The sequence below is a fragment of the Marmota monax genome, unplaced genomic scaffold (assembly GCF_021218885.2).
Source record: "Marmota monax isolate L192 unplaced genomic scaffold, Marmota_monax_Labrador192_F-V1.1 WCK01_AAM20220418_F8-fsc00217, whole genome shotgun sequence".
Taxonomy (NCBI): domain Eukaryota; kingdom Metazoa; phylum Chordata; class Mammalia; order Rodentia; family Sciuridae; genus Marmota; species Marmota monax.
In genome coordinates this window covers 2278314-2296859 of record NW_026692031.1, presented here as the reverse complement: position 1 = coordinate 2296859, position 18546 = coordinate 2278314, and the positions used below count along the sequence as shown (strand labels likewise).

The following is an 18546-nucleotide window of genomic DNA, read 5'->3' as shown; positions in this document are numbered from 1 at the left end:
CACACACCCGGGGGATAAGGATGGGCCACGGGGGCCCTAAGGCCCTCATGGCATCCACTCTCTGAGCCTCAGGCAGGACGTGGAGCACAACGACCCACTGCCAGGCCATGCACAAAGCCTGCTCCTGTCAGCCCACTTGCACAGGTGACAGCCCTGTCACGGGGCCCCAGACACTGGCCAACCACCCGGCCAGCCGTCAGCACGTGGCTCTGGGCATCTCCATCCTCTCCCCCGCCCATCCATCGTCCATTCGGCTCCAACATCACAGTGGATGGAAGGGGAAGAGAGGAACCCCGTGGCCATCCTGGGGGCCTCCCCGCCCCTCTGCTCTGCTCTCCAGATCCACTGGGCAGCCCCTGCCCAGACCATCAGGAGGCCACGCTGTGCCTTTCCCGGTGCCAGGGGGTTATTTATGTCAAATTAACAGTCTGACACAGAGGGCTGATAAGAGCCCCGGAGACCAACTTCCGAAGCTCACAGAGGGGAGGGACATGATCCCAAGGCCACCACTTGGCGGAGTCCACTTCCCCAGGAGGAGGGAATCTCGCGGAGCACAGCGCCACCGCACGAGCAGGAAGACAGGCCAACAGGGCGCAAGACACCAGCAATCACTCCTCAGGTGCCTAAGCAGCTAGCTCCTTGTGCCTAAATGTGGGACCAGAGTGACAGGCACGAAACGACAGTCCCAGTTCAGCAGGAGGTCAGCCGCGGTGTGGGCCCCACTTCCAGCAGCCACCGGAATGCAAGAAACGCCAGCCTTCGTCAACGCCGATGCCACTCAGACCACGGTGGGGATGACCGACAAGCCCTGCCTGCTCCTGGGACAGATTTCCACGAACAGTCAACCCCTGGTTCCTCTACCCCCAGGAAACGCCTGTGCTTCTCTGTAAGACACATCAGGTCATGGGGCCCAGGCACCTGGGAGTGTTGACCAGTGATGATTAATGTTTGGGCCATGGTGCCCAAACGTTTGGCCAAACATTATTCCTGATCGTTCCAGGAAGGTGTTTTTTGGAACGAGATTAAATATTTTAAGTTGAGACAATGAACAAAGTCTGTGACCCTCCACAATGTGGGTGGGCCACATCTGATCAGTTGAAGGCCTACAGAAAGAACAGAACTGGCCTCCCTCAAAGAGGAGAGAATTCAGCCTCAGAGAGGCTGTGAGGCACTGGGTTCGATCCTCAGCACCACATATTAATAAATAAAGGTACTGTGTTCATCTACAACTTAAAAACAAAATTTTAAAAATAAATAAAATCAACTCTGGCTTCCAAAGGTCCCAGACCTGTGCCCTCCTCTTCACTAGACCATGCAGGGACGTCCCAGGCAGTGCTGAGGACAGACTGCCCCACAGAAGGCTGTGCCCGTGAACAATCCAGGCACCCACGTAGCATCTGGCTGGGACCGTGGAGCCAACTCCCAGAGAAACACGCCAGAGACCTGTGACACCCCGTGGACGCTACCCCTCCCCCGCTCCCGCCATCGTTCTGGACAAATGAGGGGCACAGGGAGGAGTGAGGGTAGCTTTTCATCTTTTGGCTAAAAACACAGTTTAGATTTCTGAAAAATAAAATAGCTGCTGCCTAACGAGCAGGAGCTCTGAGTCCAGGAGAACCTTCCAGAATGCAGACTCCCAGCTGGCTGTGCACTGGGGACCGGATGTGTGTGCGCACACGTGCAGGCAGGGGGGTCACATGTGCAGAGTCACAAAAACATACTCACACATGAATATGCATGCACACGCGTGCACGCCCCTGCTACTACTGACACCATTACAGGGGCCATTACCACACACCCCCTGGGCAGGTGGCCAGGCCAGGCCAGCCAAGCTGACCACGCCCAAATAAAAGCGACCTGCACCCAGAAAAATGGTGAGGGGTGTGGCCGCCTGGGGACACCGAGAGGGGCTGGAGGGCACGGGGTGCAGGCCCTCCCAGGGCCAGGCACGGCCCAGAACATGGAATCCATGCGTAAAGCGAATACAGCAAGCTGCAGAACCCCGCACCACGTGACCACAGCTCTGTGGCCGGGCTGTGTGTGCACACACACTTGTGGGACCGTGCACTGCTGAGCCTCTGAGAATGGCACACACACAAACACCCAGAAGGCTAGCTGTCAACGCACCAGCCCAGCACAGGGAGGAAGCTCTTGGCTTTCTTTCTCCATTTTCTAAACAATAAAAATGCCATTAGAATAAAGAAAAAGTGAGTCAGCACATCTCACTTCCTGTCCCACTAAAGATCCAACTCGTACTTTTGTGGAGACACAGCGGAGAGGCCCAGCCCAGCCCAGCCCATCCCGATGGAGAAACTGACAGGGAGCCGCAAAGAGGGCTCCTTTCTTTCCTGTTTCCCCTCTGAGTCAACGGGCCACAGTTTCCACGGCTTCCCACAAGTGCAAAGAGCATCCACAGTTTCCATCTTCCTGCTGATAAAGCTCTGTCTCCACAACCCAGAGAAGGGGCCTGCCTGACACCCTGCCAGCCTGCGTCCCCACCCACCGGGGCCACCCGCCAGGCCCCAGCGGCAGAGAGGGTTCCAACTGTCTCTTCCTGTGCTGGAGGGGATTGAAGGGGCAGGACCACCACCACCCATGGCTGCAACCTCAGGTACAGAAAGGGTCTTCTGCAGACGTGACCCAGTGAAGGGTCTTGAAATGCCCAGGTGGGCCAAGTGTCCCCAATGACAAGTGTCCCCCGAAGAGACATGAAGGACGGAAAGACAAAGAGGGGTGAGCCAAGGGATGGGACAGGGACTGCGGTGATGCGGTCACAAGCTGAGGAACACCTGATCACAAGCTGAGCCATGAAACCCGGAGAGCCCTGCCGTCCCCAAAGGATCAAAGACGGAAACCGCCTGCTGTGTGCCAGACACCCAGAGCCTCCCTCGTATCGGCCCCGAACAGGAATCTAAACAGCACGGGTGCGTGCGTGTGTGTGTGTGTGTGTGTGTGCGTGCGTGCGTGTGTGTGTGTGTGTCTGTCGCACATAAACGTGCACAGGCTGTCGCAGACCCACAGGATGGGATGCAGGTTTAGTCTCCCTTGCTCCAAGAGCTTGTGTTTCAGTCACCTGTTTCCCTCCTGCGACTAAATGACCCAACCACAACAAAGGAGGTTGGCAAAACCTCCGGGAGGCAAAGTTTGAGGGCTCACCGTTTCAGAGGTCTTAATCCATAGGAGGCCGGTTCGACTCCTCGGGGCTCGAGGTGAGGCAGAGCATCACGGCAGAAGAGTGTGACAGAGGGAAGAAGCTCACCTGGTGATCAGGAAGCAGAGAGAGGCTCCACTCTCCAGATACAAAATACGTCCCCCGTGGCCACGCCCCCAATGAGCCACTTCCTGCAGCTACACCCCACCTGCCTCCAGTCACCACTCGGTTAATCCCGTCAGGGATCATTTCACTGATTAATAAGACTACAACCCAGTCATTTCTCCCCCAAACCGTCCTGCGCTGTCTCATACGTGAGCTTTTGGGGGACACTTCATATCTAAACCGCATCACAGCTTGGGACCAGAAGTGCTTCACGTTTCTTTACTTTTCTTTTTTTTAATTTAATTTTGGAATATCTGCACATGCCTAATGAGACCCAAGTCTGAGCACGGAATCCACCTGTCTCACATACACCCTGTAACAAGGGGCCTGAAGGTGACTTTGGATGATATCTCGAATAACCTTGTGCACGAAAGCTTCATGGTGTGCGATTTTCCAGTCGAGGCAACAGGTTGAAACTCAAAATGTTGCAGATTTTGGAGCATTTCGGATTTGGGATCAGGGACGGTCAACGCGTACTAGGTAGCAAACTAAGAAAAAGCCCTTTGTGAGCCGAATGTCATACTCAGAGACCGAGCGGCACGTGGGAGGACATGCTGCAGGCTCCCACGTGCACAGAGCTGAACCGGCCACGGCGAACACTGCTGTGATCAGCTGGAGGGTTGGTGGCAGGCAATGAGGGGCAAGGGGCTGGCGGGGCATGCCCCCGTGCCGGACCCCCCACGCTGGTCTCTGAGTGTCAAGTGCCAGGTGTACACCGAGACCAGATGCATTCCACGGGGTTCTGCAGACATCTCAGCGTGAAGAAAGGAGAGGACATGAAAGGGGTGGGGGGCATGGAATATTGTAAGAGCGTTTCTATACCATCCTGCTGTCTCAGGTTTCTGACCTGCCCTGGAATCCACGACAGGACAGGAAGCTAGGGGAGGCCTCCTAGCTCAAAGTGACCCCCCACTGCAAAGCTCTGGAAACCCAGCAGACTCAGGCCACTGGGGAGGCAGGCAGCCAGAAGCCACGTGGCCCCTCTCAGGTCAGGGACCCCAGCTCCTACGAGCTCAGGACAACCACAGCACCCAGTGGACACCAGTGCCTGCTGGCTGTCACTGGTTTCTGCTGCTCTCCTGGGACAGTACCCAGAGCATGCACATCTCAGAGAGGCCGAGAAGCAGCCGCGCCCCACCTGGCAGAAGACACCAGAAGGCCACAACCTTGGACCCCCAAATCTGCCTTTGATGTCACCTCTGCTCTGAAGCATCAGAATTCAAAGACAAGGAGGCCACAGGTGCAGGGCATTATCCCCAGCATCAGGAGGCCAGCTCCACGGGGACACGCCCATGCCACTCACCCCGCCAAGCCTGCAAAAAGCACTCGGCGAGAAATGTCTTCTGCATAGCAGGAGCCACACTCTGCTTCCTAGAGCAACCAGGAGGTCCCCAGCCCAGCAGGTGGGAGAGGATGACACCAGCAAGAAAGGACTCACAGCCTCCGGAGTATAAATGCAGCTATGTTTGGGAGACTGTCCGCAGCCACCGCAAAAGGGCCGGCCAATGCTTCTGACAGTGCTGACACACAACCTCCGGGCAGAGCCTCCGAATGACATCGACGCTTATTTTTGAGAATGCTGACACACATGGGCTCCTGCGGGTCTCCTCTCTGCAGGGAGGATGTGAGAGAGCGTGTTTGAGTTCTCTGTGCTTCATCTCTGCAGCGAGATGTCTGAGCAGAGACTTCCATCTCTCCTGCAGAAATGAACGCGCTCCTCACACAGGACAGTCTCGCCAGCTGACATAAGCCCTGCGCCCCAGCTCGCAGAGTCACCGAGCAGGTCCCCGTAAATAAACGGGGATCTCCAACTCCCCAGAGGCTTGTCCTGCAGGCCCTTCTGTGATTGGAATCTACATTAAAGATCACACTCTGTCCGCCTCCCTGGTTTTGCTGAGCTGGCAAAAACCAAGCCCTCCTAGACAGAGATCCTGCGGATGGGCCTGCCGACTGTGGGACCCACCCAGAGAGACCCATCCCCACCGACGTCGGGAGGAGGCTGCGGCACACAGGGGCAGCCAGCGGAAGCTGAGTGGCTTCACAGGAGTCCTGGCTTGAAACCCGAGCCTTGGGCTGCCCCGGGTTTTCAAACACACACAGCTATCCAATTCCGCCTGCTCAAGGGCTTTGCTCTGACCCAGTTTCCTGCCCTGTGTGCAGTCCAAACCCGGCCCCGCGGCAGCAGGCAGCACACGGCTCAGACACTGTGCTGAGGCTCGGCCCCAGGAACCCAGGAGGAGCCAGCGATGGAGGAAGGCAAAGGGAGAAGGAGCCACAGGGAAAGGTCAGCCCACATGCAAAGGGCACAAGGCACGGCTCCCGATGCTCACTCCAAGGCACAATTATAAAATGTCCACTCAGCGCTCAGAGCCAGGTGTCACATGGGCTCAGTAGTTTTCAACTGGAGTACAAACAGTGGGGTTTTTTAATTTTATTTTTTGATGCAACTGAGTAAAAACACCAAAGTGCATCCTCTTCAGATAAGGGTGACTGTGAGCAACAAAACTTTGGTTGTAGTGTGTGCGAGCGAGTGTGCCAATGTGAGTGTGGGGAGTGTGCATGTGCAAAGGTGCCCGTGGGTCACCGTCAGGGTCTGAAAGCCTCAGCCACCTTCACAGCCAGGCTTTCTGACTGGCTCAAAGTTTTCATTCTAATAAAAAACGTCTCAGCGATTCTGTGCCCGCACTGGAACCTCTCTGATGTCTGGTTTAGAGACACTGAATTTCATGTGTCCTAACACAAACTTTGCCAAGAAGGGATATGAAAGGAGTCACGTCACCTCCTCACCCTGAAGCCACCCCCCCCAGGAATCACTGGGTCGACCCCACTTACAGAGAGAGGGGCTTCTGGTCAACCCCAGGCCCGTCCATTAACAGGCCTCGAAGGACACCGGGGCCTCGGAGGGGACTTCCCATGGCACACGCCAGGCCCACCTCCTCTCATGGCCCCCACACCGGCTCACTCCCGCCTCCCAATGTGTGGGGGAAGCAGGTGCCGCTGGCTGGCTCCTCACGACGTGCCCTTTAAAGCACAGCACGCTGTCAGACACCACCCACTCTGCCAACAAGCTGGTGTGTCACGGCTAGCAAGGGTGCCAGGACTCCCCGGACACGCCACATGAGAGTGAGTGTGCGTATTCTGTGTACTTATGTGCGTGTATGCATGCTAGGTGTGCGTGACATGTGGTACGCATGTGCTAGGTGTATCCCAGTGGTATTATGCACTTGTGCGTGTGTCATACGTGTGAGAAGGGGGCATGTGCACTGGGGTGCTGGGGATGCACCTGAGTGCAGAGTACATGTGGTGCGTGTGGCCTGAGCGCATGTGCAGGACGCAGAGGTGTGAGCAGTGTGTGCTGCATGGCGGGTTGTGTGTTTCTGTGTGTGATGTGTGTACACTGTGAAAGGGATGGTGTGGGACTGTGTGCCGTGTGTGGTATCCGTGTTTGGTAGGTCTGTCTACAGTGTGGTGTGTGTGGTGTGGGGTTTAGGAGCGTACAGTGTGCGCAGATGAACACTCGTGTGTGTTGTGGTGTGTCTATGTATATGGCGTGGTAAACGCCACGTGTGGTGTTTGTGTGTGTAGTAGTGGTGAACTGTGGGGTGTTGCGTGGTGTGTATGTTCTGTGTGACACACATCTGGTGTGTGGGCTGTGTGTGTGTGTGTGTGTGTGATCTGAATCTGACAACCAAGAAGCAACCGGGGGCCCCCACGGGCCACACCTCCGACTGGCACAGGACGGTCCAGGGGCCTCGCAGGTGCTGCTTCATGGACTGGTCTCACCTGGTGTGCCCTGCTAGTTCCCGTCCCACCTGCTGACTAGGTCACGACACCACGTCCTCCCTGACCCTCACTCAGTCCACACCTGGACTTTCTGCCTATCAACTCGGAAAGACACCCTTTTCCTGCTTCTTTGCTTCCACGATTGTTGAGGAGGAATAAAATTTTTACGCCAAAGGGCGCCTGCATGTGGAAACCCGCTGAGGGCCCTCACCAACGTCACCACGCGCTGCATGTCAGGCAAGCCACATACGGACAGCATGCCTCGTCCCATATCCAAGCCACCACTGGGAAGTGCTAGAGCCACTCTGAACATGGACCCCATCGCTTCAGTGTCTGCCCAGATAAGTATGCTGAGAAAGAAGCCACATCTGCACAAGTCCACCCACGTGACATTCTAGAAAAGTCTCTACGGACAGAAATGAGCCCGGCTTGCCCAAACTGGAGGAAAAGAACTGACTTCAAAGAGGCCCAAGAGCACTTTTTGAAAACACTTTTTGCAAAATTCCCCTATCTTGATTTGTTGATGGCGACACAATTCTCACATTTATCCAAACCCACAGGATGGGAAGGAGCGGCCCCTCACCTGCAGTCCCAGCTGCCCAGGAGGCTGCCTGGGCCACAAGACCCCAGCTCAAAATGAAAACAGACAGGGCTGGGGATGCAGCTCAGGGTAGAGGCCCTGGGTTCAATCCCTAGTACCAAAGAGGGGGACAGTCAATGTGATTCACTGTATTTACAGACAAAATAAGAAAAAAAAACCCATATAATCATTTCAGTAAATACGGAAAAAGCATAAGATGAAACTCAGCATCTATTCATGATAAAAAGTCTCAGCAAACTTAAAACTTCCTCAACCTCATAAAAGGCATCTAGGTGAAAGCCTCACTTCATACCACAGTTGACAAAAAAAAAAAAAAAAAAAAAATGAATGAACAAATCAATTCTTTCTGCCTGAGGTGGAGAAGAGGGAAGGATGTCCACTCTCACGACTTTTGGCAAACTCTGTTCTGAAGTCCCACACAGTCCAGGAAAAACAAACCCACAAACAAACAAGAGGAGAAGGAGGAGGAAAAAGCATTCCCACTGGAGAGAAAGAAAGAGAAAGGAACGATTCATCCCAGGCAGGATTATGGGCGTGGAAAGCCTTCAGGGAACACAGAAAAGCAACTCGAGTGGGTTTGGAAGTTTGGAAGGTCCAGAGGATCAACAATAAATGGATTTCTACACACCAGTCATGAGCACATGGAAAAACTCTTTTAAAAAAGTCCATTTAAAATAACATTCAAAAAATACGAAGCACCGAAGAATAAAATGTGGTAGGATGTGCACCAGACCTGCACAGTCGAACCACCAGACAGTGCTAAGGGAAACCCCGGGAGAGGAAAATAAGACAGATGTGCCGGGCTCTATGGTCCAGGGATTGGAAAACTGCCCAATGTCCATTTCCCCCAAAATGGACTTGAGACATTAATGTGACTCCGGTCAAAATCCAAGCAGGCCTTCTGTAAAGAACTGACAAGACATTCCCAGTTCAGGGGGAAAGGGAAGGATCTGGAATGGACAACACAGTTTTGCAAAGGATGGGAAACTGTCCCACGACCTAACTCAAAAGAGTCATTACAAAGGAAGAGTCAGGAGTCCGACAGGGTCCCTGGCCCTATGGGGAATAATGAGGCACAGAGAACAGAAGAGAATCCAGAAACCGAGCCACACGGGTATCACCAACGACTCTCCAAAGTGGATGCCGAGATGCTTCAAGGCAGACGCGGATGGAACAGGTTTATTTGAACAAATGGCACTAGAACAACTGGATACCCGCTAGACGATGAACCTGGATTCTTAGCTCCTAGTTAAAAAGCAATTTGAGATGGAGAATAGACTCAAACATACAAGCTGAAACCATAACATTCCCAGAGGGACACACAGGCGAAAATCTCGATGACCAGAGGTTAGGCAAAGATTTCTTCAAATAGGAAACCAAACGCATGAACCATGAAAACAACTGGTCTTTAATCAAAACGTCAAGGCCTGCCCTCTGAAAGATGTCGTTGATGAGGCCGGAGGGCAGGACACAGATTAACAGAGAATACCTGAAATGCAAATGTCTGACAAAGCACGTGAATAGGTAAAGATCTCTCACCACTCAGATCCAAATGACCCAGTGAAAAAGTGTGCCACAGTCTGACCCAAGACTTCCCAGAAAAACATTCCCAACTCATGAGTTGTGCATGAGAAAATGCACAACTAAAACCTCAATGGAGAAGTAATGAGAAAATCCCACCAGAACAGACTAAATGAAAAGACGGGCAGCAGCAAGCGCTGGCAAGGGTGGGAGATCAGAACCAACCGCAGCTCTCACGCAGGAGGGGACGCAGCAGGACAGGACCGCTAACCACGCACCTACACAAGATCCTGCAACTCCGCTCCTAGGGGGCTCCCAAGAGACATGGAAATGTACGCACCCACTAAGATCTGCCTGTGGGTGTTCACAGTACTTTTGTATCATTTTTCACTGTGGTAAATAAGATACACATGAATTTTAACATTTCAAAGTATGCAATTCAGCGGCATCTAGCACATGCACAAGGTTCTGCAACCACGGCCACTATCAAGTGTTCCAAAACACTATCATCAACTCAAAGGGAAACCCCGCAGCAATTACTCCCATCCCATCTCCCCACTCCCTGTCCCTATGGATTTGCCTCTTCATAACATTCCCTAAAAATGGAATCATATACTGTGTGGTCATTGCAACTGGCTACTTTCACTTAGCATGATGCCCTCAAATGTGATCCCTATGGCAACATGCATCAGGAACTCATTCCTTTTTATGGCTAAATAATACACCACATTTTGCGTACCTGTCCATCCAGGGACGGACATGGGGCTGTTTCCACCTTTTGGCTTTTTGTGAATAGTGCCACGATGAACTGTGGGGCGTAAGTTCTGTATGAGTCCATTTCCAACTCTTTTAGGTATGTACGTAGAAGTGCGACTGCTGGGTTAGAGGGTAACTCTATGTTTAACTTTTTGAGAAACCTCCCAACGGTCTGGCAACACTATCGCACCACTTCAATTCCCATCAGCAACGTATGCGGTTCTGATTTCCACAGCCCCATGGACGTGTGCTGTTTTCGCTGGTGAGGTGTGAAGTGGCGTCTTATGGTGGCTCTGATTTGCATTTCTCTTGTGACAAATGAGGCCAGGCATCTTTTCACATGCGTCTTGGGCCATCTGCACTCCTTCCCTGGAACCATGTTTACTCATGTTTTATTGGTTATTTGTCCTTCTGTTGTGGAGTTTTAGCTCATAGCCTTTTAATAGGAAACAATTCAACCATCCACCCATAAGTGGATAAATAAGCCACGGTTACAGCCACACAATAAACTACTATCCAGCCATTAAAAAAAGATACAAAGTACTGACTTACACAGCAATAAAGAAACTAGACACAAAAGAATACAAAACATACAGCAGTTCCCCCTTATCCCAGTTTCCTTTCCTGCAATTTCAGTTACCCACAGTCAACCATGCTCTAAAAATATTAAATTGAAAATAAACAATTCCTAGGGTTTAAAGGACACACCATTCTGAGCATCATGATGAAATCTCACACTGTTCCACACCACCCACCTGGAACATGAACCATTACTTTGTCCAGAGTATCTACCCTGTATATGCTACCCACCTATTAGTCACTTAGTAGCTATCTTAGTGATTAGATCGACTATCACAATACTCCAGTACTGTACCCCTTATTTTACTTCATGATGACCCCAAATCACAAAAGTGATGACATATGCAACTTAGATATGCCAAAGAGAAGTCATAAAATGCTTCTTTTAACTAAGAAGATGAAAGTCCCAGAGCTGGGGTTGCGGCTCAATGGTAGAGCACTTGCCTCGCACACATGAGGCACTGAGTTCGATCCTCTGCACCACATTAAAAAATAAATAAATATTTTGTCCATCTACAATGAAAAAAAATTTTTTTAAAAAAAGAGGAAAATCCCAGACTTAAGAAGAAAGAGCATATGCTGAGATTGCTAAGATCTACAGTACAATAAGGTATTTTGAGAGAGAAAATACACATCACTTTTATCACCATATATTGTTATAACTACTCTATTTTTATTATTTGTCATGTTTGGCTCTTTCTGAGCCTAATTTGTGGGTTAAACTTCCCCATAAGTATATATGCATAGGAAAAAACATAGGCCAAATAGGGTGTGGGACTAATCATGGCCCCAGGGATCCACTGGGGTCTGGGAACAGATCCCACCAAGGTGGACACTGTGTGCTTTCAGCATGAACATCTAGAAGAAACAAATCTGATTTACAATAACCTAAACTCATCAGCAGTGGGGGGGGGGGGCGGGGAGTGAGGCCAAGGGCCAGAGGGAATTCTGGGGGAGGCTCAGGGCCAGCTGGTCCCTGGGGGCAACACTCAGTCCTGCTGCAAGGGCACAGAAGTGGCCAGGGACCCTGAGGAAGTGAAGGGGCCTGGTTCATCTGACCTGCCAGGTGAAGTCTTCCAATGCTGCCCCTGGATCCCGATCACAGTGGCCAGCATAGGACCTCCCTCCCCAGGCAGGCTAGACCAGGTGCCCCAGAGGCCTGACCCACCCCAATGCTGGCTCCCCCTTCCGGAGGGCAGGTGTCCTGGTGCTGTGGGTCTTCAACATCACCTGCAGGCCCAATAAAGCAGACTGCTGGTCCCACCCAGAACCCCTAGCTCAGGCCCCGCTGCGTGCATTTCCCATGAATTCCTATGGACACTACGCTGCTGTTTGGGGGTCACTCCTGGAGAAGCACGCTCAGTCCTCCAGCAGACACCCCCTGACCACCAGGTCCCACGTCGTCTTCCCAAGCTCAGACACAATCAAGGGTGTCCCTCCACCAGACCTGGACTCCAAGAGGACAGGGCCTTGTGTCTCTGGGCTCCCAACTCTCATCCATTCCCACTGAACGCTGGCTGGGAAAAGCAGCAAAATTCCATGAAGAGCATGAATCCGAGGGGTATGGAGACCCTTGAAGGTACAGTGGAGCCCCTTTATCTGTGGTTTCATTCTGTGCTTTCAGTTTTACCCACAATCCACCATGATCCAAAAGCAATGGAAAATTCCATAAACAATTCATGAATATTATGTAATGTTTATTACAGTATATTGTTAGAATCGCCCTATTTTATTATTATTGTTGTTCATCTCTTCCTGTGCCTAATTTGTAAGTAGAACTTGATCATAGAGATGTATGTAGAGGAAAAAATGTAGCATCTATGGAATCTGGTATCACCTATGGTCTCAGGCATCTGCTGGGGTCTTGTAAGGTGTCCCCGTGGACAAGTGGGGACTCTGTACTTCAAGAACCTGAGACATTATGGTCAATGACCAGGGCCCAGAAGGGTGGGACCAGGACCACTAAGACTCCCTAGAATGTGCAGAATGGTCTGAATGGGTTAAGAGGTCACGCATTCACCCAGGGACACCCTGAGGAACCCAAGCCCAACCCTAGAGGATCTAAGTTGAGAGCCAGCGGCAGTGGCCTGCTGGGCCCTCCTGGACCCCAGAAAAACACGCGCTAACAAAGATGACAATGACAAAGTCAATATTCAAAAGCTCCTAACACACACTCAGAATGGGTGGCCAAGAGCAGGCCTGATTGGGAACGTACTGTCCCTTCTCACAAAATAGAACACACACCAACCAAAGGGCCAAGCAGCCAGGCTCCAGATCAAAGCCGATCACACTCTCGCTGTCCACGCAATGCCAGTTTCTTGCAATGGGAGGGTCAGCAAGCTGGACAGGGAGCCCCACAGAGGAAAACGGCCTGATCTGCTCGATGGATGCACCGAATAACACCAACCGGCGTCAGAGGAGGCCACTGGCTTCCCCCTCCGTCCGAGTTAGAGGGTATTCCCTCCCACAAACCTCTTTTCCTGCACTACCTTTTGACAGCAGTCACACAAAAGTCCCCAGTAAAACCTGTCCCTAAAGAGCCTGCCCTAACCAGTCCATCTCTTGGGCTATGCCCTGAGTCATCCAGGGGCAGCAATGGCCCTAGACGGAGACAGCACGGGGCACACCTGCCCAAGCTACACTTGCTAACCCAGGACAACAGACCGAGGCCCAGGGGAAAGAAGACCTTCCTCCGGCCCCTCTGACCTTTCCCTCTCACCCACCCTATTCTTCCTCCAGGAACTCAACACTAGTGGCCCCAGCTGGGGACCGCAAACAGCAGCCTTGTCCCCAGGGATGATCCAGGACCGCCAGCTATCAGGTCAGCGTCAGTCCTGAGCTGGGGGAACAGGGCGCATCAGCCTGAGCTGGCGGACGTGGAGGTACTGCACGGTCAACACATCTATCCAAGAGTCCCTTTAACCAAGCAAATTCTTAGGGGGGAGGCTGCTGGGAACAAGACAATCAGGAAGCAAATTCTCTTCCAGGGCTTGGCAGAGCTAACCCAGGACCAGTGGTGACTGTCCCAAGGGGGAACAAGGGTCCCAGCCACCCTCCCAGCCACACCCAGCCCTCTCTGGGCAGACTCCCTTCAGAAGCACAGTGGAGGGATGGAGAAATCCATTGATCTTTGCAATGCATTATTGATCGTGCTATTGTGCTGGCACCAGCCAACATTTCCTCCCTCCTCCTCTCGGGCCAGCCGTTAGTATGCATTCCCAAGCATGGGCCACACACACCCTGCCTGGTGTGGAGAAAGGAGCTCTGGATAACATCTGCACCAGACAATCCACTTGGACTATCCACAAGTGGATGATGTCACCAAGGGCATCTCCTGGGCCCCAGACCCACTGGGCAGCTGGGGCAGCATGGTCAATGTGTGCACCCCAAACCTTGGCCCAGAGCAGGGCGCCACCTGCCAAGACCTCAGCCACCAAGGGAGAGGTCTGCGTGCGCCAGTCAAGAGGATGGCTGGCCAGGCGTCCATAGCGGGCCTGGATGCTTCTATTTTGGAGAGCAGACAGGGGAGCGGTTGGGAGGGGAGGCAGTTTGCTCCCCACAGGAGTCCCCTACTCCCCTGCCAGATTGAGATCTCAGAACAAGGCGCAAAGGGATCCAGGCAAAGAAGCTTTATTTCTTTGTCTTACCAGCTGCATGGACTATGGACACTCTTATGGGTCTGAAGGTCTACCTTTCTGGGAGAGAGGACAGTTCACATCCACAGGACCATCCCCTCACCATCCCATCCCATCCCCCCCAGGGCTGCTTTCTTTTTCTCCACCCACAACTAACAAGACATGATGTGCACAGGCACCAAAGTGACAATCAAGCCATTATCGTCTCTACCAAGATCTTCCCCAAGCGCTGGCAGGGGCTGCCTGCTTAAATAACCTGGCCTGGGCAGCCGGCAGGAAGGCCCCAGGCCTGGGGCACGTATGAGGTGACAGGCCACTGGTGTCACTTCACCCCCTGGAAAAGAAACTTCCGTTTGGTGGCGCCTGGTGGACTTGAAAAGACTCAACAACAGGGTCAGATGGCTGGCCACAGGCCCCAGGTCCAGAAGGGCTTGGCCACCCACGGGCCTGGGATGTGCCCAACACAGGGAGGTTTTCAAAACAAAAGCAGAATAACTTCATGTGGCAAAATGTTCCAGAAAGGAGGGGCGGGCTCTCCATACAGGCCTCATTTTAAGTGACCTGACCATCCACCGACTCCCATTCACCCAAACACCCTCCGAAATGGTAAATCTAATAAATAAAAAAGGAAAACTGTCCGGGCAACCCTCCTTCACCCGCTTTTACGGGGAAAACCCCAGCAGATCCAGCCCCTCTCATGCAGTTCACCAGGCGCCTGCAACAGGTGCAGCCTGGGCTACCGCCGGCGGTTCCGTGCGGTTCTAGAATAATGCAGCCCCAATGCTGAAGGAAGCTGAGGCCTGCAGTGCCCACGGCCATCGCGGCGGAGACCTGACCGCTGCGGCCCGACCTGCCCCACCTGTCTGAGTGCGCGGCGCTGCATCCGGCGCACAGAAGCCGCGGCCTCCGCGACCGAAATAGAAGCCGGCGGCGGGGGCCCAGAGCTCTGCCGGTGGCGGCCGGGCCTGACGGAGCCCGCCTGACCCCGGGACTCGACCCCGCCGGCCCGAGCGCCGTGGGGCCTGGCCGAGCGCGCCGCCCCCTCCCCAGTCCGGGTCTGCAGCGCGCCCGCGCCCCCGCGCCGGGGGAGCCACCTGCGCGCCGGGCCGGGCCGGAACCGGGGAAGGCTCCTGGGGGGTCCCAGGGTTTGGGCGAAGGGTCGGGGTAGGAGGCTCCCGGTGGCGTTCCGGGAAGGGCTCGGGGAGGAACCCGGGAAGGAGTCCAGGGGGTCCGAGAGATCCCGGGAGGGGGCTCCCGGAGGGGCCCGGGGTCCACGGAGGGCGCTCCAGGGAAGAGCCCGGGGGTCCCAGGGGCGCGGGGAGGGGGCTCCGCCGCGGGCCGCTCCGCCCCCGCGCACCTGCCCGGCCCCGCGCGCCCGCCCTCCCGCACCGGTTCCGCAGCTTACCTGGAGCGCGCGTTCTGCCCGCGGCGGCTCGGCGGGGCCCGGCCCGGCGAGCTCGGCGCCAGGAATGGCGGCGGCGGCGGAGGCCAGGAGCTCGGGGAGGGGGCGGTCGGCAGCCCGGCGGCGCGGGATGCTGCGGCGCGCGAGGGCGCGGAGGCCGGCGCGGGGACGGAGGGCGCGGGGCGGGCGCGCACGCCCCTCCCCCGCTCCGCGCCCCGCCGCCTCCGCCCCCTCGCCCTCCCGCCTTCGCTCCCCGCCCCTCGTCCCTCCCCTTTCTCCCTCCTCCCCCCTCCTCTCTCCCCCAACCGCTCTTCCCCTCCCTCCCCTTTTCCCTCCCCCCATTCTTCACCTTCCCAAGCTCCTCTTTTCTCCCTGCGCGCTTCACCTCCCTGCCCTCTCCACCCTTCGCTCGCTCCCCTCCCCTTCCTCCCTAACTCCAACCTTCCTCCCCTCCCTCCAGGCCCCCAGCAGGGCCCAGAAGCTGCCCCCTACCCTGGTCTGGTCTCTGCTCAGTAAAACACAGATTCCCAGCTAGATGCCCCTTCACTTCTCTCCTCACCACCTCCTAATAGACCAGCTTGTCCCTTCTGGGGGCCTGGATTCGCCCCACCCTTTCCAGGCTGTCCCCCAAATCCCCAGGGTTTTCTGCACTCAGCCCTAGGGCCAGTCCCTGCCTGACCTGGGCAAAGTATGCAGGCACCCAGGATACTGGGCTCTTGATTGTGGACAAGAACATTCCAGACCAGGCCCTTTGCATTTTCCCAGAGTAGAGCTGGCACCTCCTGAAGTCTTGGTTTTCCCACTGTCAGGCCATGGTCACGAGCATTCTGCCCTGGAGGGAGAAATGACTGTGACTTACTCGGTGACTGCCAGGGGGGCAGCTCTGCCCACAGGGATATCCCCTCCCAAAGGGATTCAGTTCCAGAATGAAGCAGCCAGGATTTTCCCCAAGTGTGAAGAGTCAGGGCCAATAACCTCCTGGTCAGGGAGGCTTGCCACTTACCCAGATGACCACAGGCTGCTTCAGAGTGAGCAAATGAGGCTGTTCCTAAGTGATCAGATGCCCAAGTGCCAGGGAGTTCCCTTCCGGAGTTTTCAGTGCAGGGGGTGGGGGTGGTTAGAGAGCAAGACCTGGTCTAGCAAAGGTTAGGACAGCAGAACTGGCACCAGGTGGGTGGAATGCAAGCTCACCACTTCTCTGTCTGCTGAGGAGGGGAAGTGACCCTCGGGCTGAGGACTCTGACAACTCAGCTGAACTCTGTTGCTTCCAAGGTGATCTTGGGTCTCAGCTCTTCTTCCTGCCCAACCTGAGGATAGGGTGGCCACTGGGGAGTGTTCTGGGGACACAGGGAGAGTGGTAGGTGAAGCTGGAGGCCCCGCGTGCCCAGCGTTCGTTCATGGGGACTATTACAAGAAAGAAATGGAGATCCCTTTTCCAAGCTCCTTCCCAGTTGTAGAAGTCCGTGGATCCATGCCTCCACCCCATTTGAATGACCACATGACAGAAATAGATGAGGCCAAGCTGATTAAACAGCATCCTAGGTCCTGAGAAGGGGCACACACTTAGGATGTATAAATGCGAGTATTGCCAAGGACTCACCTTGATTCCTCACAGGTGAGGTACATCTAGAACATTGTGCCCTTGATTGGTGTCTGGGGCAGCCACACCAGCATGCCTGAGATATTAGCTAACCTGCCAGGAGCCTTCTTCATGTGAAGCACAAGGCTATTTGCAAAATTGTCCCAGGAAGATGTATTACCCTATAGGATTATGAAGGGTAAAACTAGGACAGATGGGTGGAAATTAGATGAGAAAGTGGATTTGCGCCCACTGTGAGCACTTTCTGACCTGCCCTTTCAGGGACAGCGTCTAGACAGATCTGGGGTCGTTGCAGAACGTCTGGAGGGGACCTTCAGAGGGTGGGCAAGGTGGGGCTTCTCATGACTGTGGAAACCTCCCCTAACTTTGAGACCCATGTGCTCTGAGCCTGATAGAGGGCAGCCCAGGACAAAAAAAGAAAGAGGTCATCTTGGCTGTCTGAGCCCACACTTCTGATTTCATGACCTTCAAGAACCCTAAACCTCTCTAGCCTGTTTTCTTATACGAACGGGGGAGATGAGAGAAATAAATGAAATCTCCAACAGACACAGCAGCACCCAGCTTATGGGGGACGGGGCTGTGTTCCTGTTCCCTTCCTTCAAGTATGAGAGCCGGGGGCCCCCAAAGTGACCCAGTTTGTCTTCTTGTTATTTAACCTCTTTTTTATGCCACATTTTGAGCACACGTGTAAGAACAGCAAAATGAACCCCACTCTCTCTAACTCTGACCCACTTATTTTGCCGCTTGGATATTAAATTCAAGCATATCAAAGACACGTACTGCCTCATTTGTCTTTGAGTTTCCCCATAAATGCTGAGTGGTTGGCTACTCAAGTCAGGATGGGTGAAGTTTGTTGGCACTTCCCTATCAGAACACCCACATCGCCTCTCTTCAGATGAGCAAGGGAACCAAAGTGATCATGTTTTGAAGTCCCAAATGAGAGAGAAACTCAACTGAGGCAGCTCAGTCTCAATGGCACAAAGAATTCTCAACTTCGAACATCATCGGAGCAGATGTGCAGGGAGACACGGGTTTCTCTGCTTCTGGTTTCTGAGTGTTGGCCGGGGGCTGTGTTCAAGTTGTCCAAATGGGGAGCATGTCATTTCTGGAAGAGCTGACAGATGGTTTGCAAGGGTTGGTGTCCAGACTACACCTAAGGGAGAGGATTGGCACAGTGAGTGGAGAAATGGGGCCCTAGGAGGGAGCTGAGACCTGCTCAAGGAACCCCGGGAGATGTCTTTTCTCCCCGTATTTTTTTATTGGCGCAATACAGTTGTACACGGTGGTGGGATTCGGTGTCATGTATTCATATGTGCACAAAATATAACCACATAATTTAGCCAATCTTTTTTC

The 18546-nt window shown here is 53.9% G+C and overlaps 1 protein-coding gene across 6 annotated transcripts in view; it reads right to left on the bottom strand.

Annotated features, from left to right (window-relative positions):
• Positions 1-16291, bottom strand: part of Sema4d (semaphorin 4D) — a 114406-nt gene extending 98115 nt beyond the window's left edge. For 2 of the 6 annotated variants that reach the window (XM_058582782.1, XM_058582785.1), the window contains exon 1: positions 3157-3288. The gene's annotated coding sequence lies outside the window, so the exon portion shown is untranslated. Of the gene's footprint in view, positions 1-3156; positions 3290-15596; positions 15719-16272 lie in introns of those variants that run through there. The other 4 variants (XM_058582776.1, XM_046454035.2, XM_058582780.1 and 1 more) reach the window with 4 other exon arrangements.
• Between the last annotated feature and the right edge of the window lie 2255 nt (positions 16292-18546).